The sequence below is a fragment of the Helianthus annuus genome, chromosome 12 (assembly GCF_002127325.2).
Source record: "Helianthus annuus cultivar XRQ/B chromosome 12, HanXRQr2.0-SUNRISE, whole genome shotgun sequence".
Taxonomy (NCBI): Eukaryota; Viridiplantae; Streptophyta; class Magnoliopsida; order Asterales; family Asteraceae; genus Helianthus; species Helianthus annuus.
In genome coordinates this window covers 142320604-142322758 of record NC_035444.2, presented here as the reverse complement: position 1 = coordinate 142322758, position 2155 = coordinate 142320604, and the positions used below count along the sequence as shown (strand labels likewise).

Here is a 2155-nt window from a genome sequence, read left to right as displayed (position 1 = left end):
AATGTGCATAGTGTGCTTATTTGTTTTTTTTTTTTTTTTTTTACAGTTTTTTTTGCTCTTTAAAGCTTTTGAGCATATTGTTACTACGTGATTTTTTTTTCATTACGTTTACATATAATTTTTTTTTTACAGTTTTTTTTTCATTACGTTTACATATAATTTTTTGTTTAAAATGGACTAACGTGTATACCGATGAACATAATAATTTTTCTACAAAGTAAATACTTGTAAATTTCACAGGCGATATGGGTTGATATGGGTTGCACAGGGCAATTCAGTTCGATTCAACAACTTATGCACACCCTTAACGCCACAACTAAAGTATTCCCCACTAGTTTTAAGTAATGCTAGAACCCACACACTAACGAGAAGGGACAAAACACCTTGTATGAATCCAGTTGGTGCGAGTTTAACTGTTTGTTTCGAATCTTGCAATTGCCACCATCGCACAGACTCACAAACACCTCCGCTGTTCGTCTGCCATCGCCATCAACCTCCCGCTGCCACCCTAAGACCGCCAAACCTTCATCTTTTCCGGCGCCGATGAATCATTCTCTCTTCTTGTCACCGCCATTGTAACAATCTTTCAAATCGGTAACCCAATCTCATTCCCTTTACATTTTTATCATCTTTAATTTGGTGTTCTTGATTTTTAATGAACTGGGTTTAAAAAAAAAAAAAAAAAAAAAGACATTTTGGTGATTTCACATTTTATAATTCTCTTATTACCTGTAAAGTAACCCTTGTAGTAATTGAGGATCTTTTGTGTCTACAATTAGGGTTTATAAAGGTATACTAGTAAAAGGTTATAAATTGGGAACTGGGATTTAAAGCAAAAGGGGAAAATAATTAAAATAATAAAAGCATGCTTTGATGAAAATGGCATTCATGTGCAGTTAGATTCTTTTCCAATAAGGGAAGTGTTTAAAGTTATCAGTTGGCTCTTCTTACATGTAATTTCCTCGAAAAGATCAATAGCTCAAGTTCAGTAGCGGATTTTGAACTTTTAGTGTGTGTGTGTGTGTGGACCCAACTAAAATCCGCCCATTCTCGCGTTATTTTCTTGATACGTAAACAGCCTTTTGATTTACTTACTCCTCTCTTTTTATCGAAAGGGGTTGAGATAATGTACAATAATTCAACCTTTATTATACATGAAATTGCCAAGTTTACAGTGATTGAAATAACAAAATGCAACTAAGAAAGTAAGAGAAGAATAGGCCATGCATGTAATCTATGGCTCTTAAGCAGAATTCACAACGAATATAACTATCATGTAAACTACAACCCAACTTGTTATTTTTAACTTGCATCAATCAATCTAAGCTTTTGGCTTAGTAAATTGGATGTGTATAGAATGACCAGCACCCGGGCTGTTTCCAGGTTTTGTGGGTTTGAACGCATCAGCAACTGCTTCTGAATTAGAATACGACTCTTGTTTGGTGAATGAATGACCTGCTCCGGGACTGCTACCTGGTGTGGTAGGTCGAAAGGCAGTAGGGGTCCCGCCTACTTGAAAGCCAGTTGCAGCGGTTAAAGGGTTTTGCAATGCATTTGAGGTATGTGTAGCTTGTGTTTCTTGTTTCAAGTGTCTTCCCTCGACTAATAGGAGGATTGCATTGCAAGCTATTATCAACAAGATGATGAATTGTGAGTTTATCTGAAAGTTGACCATGACTGTGAGAAGAATAATATAAGGTATGCTGTTAGTGAAAACAGATTGTTAGATAGAGGAAGGGTGGTGGTTGATATTGTAGTGCACTAGTATTTATAGTTTGAAGGTATGTACTGTTGTAACTCCTTGTTGGTCTTAGTGACTAGTGGAAGGATTCATGGAATACTTTTAGACAATCATAACTAATTTTCTTATGAATAGTGATTGTGGTCATACCAGCCTTAATGTTCCGGATCCCATCAAAACGACGTAGTTAAGCGTGTTTATGTGAGAGCTTTGTTTTCAAAAGTGTGTGGCGAAGCAGTGGTGCATGAAGTTGGCGCATCATGTAGATGAGGCATTTGTTATTAAAATAAAAGTACTATAGACAGTATTTATTTAAACTTGTTAACTATATATTAAGCACTAAAATATAAGATAGTCTCACCATCTCTAGTCAGATTTTTTCACTCTACGGTCTAATTTGTCTAAATACGCAAA

General features: G+C 35.6%; 1 long non-coding RNA gene across 1 annotated transcript; it reads left to right on the top strand.

Annotated features, from left to right (window-relative positions):
* Positions 1-283: 283 nt before the first annotated feature.
* LOC110895527 lies at positions 284-1888 on the top strand. The gene is made up of 2 exons (XR_002567226.2): positions 284-594; positions 1384-1888. It is a non-coding gene; the product is annotated as an uncharacterized LOC110895527 (long non-coding RNA).
* Positions 1889-2155: the final 267 nt, after the last annotated feature.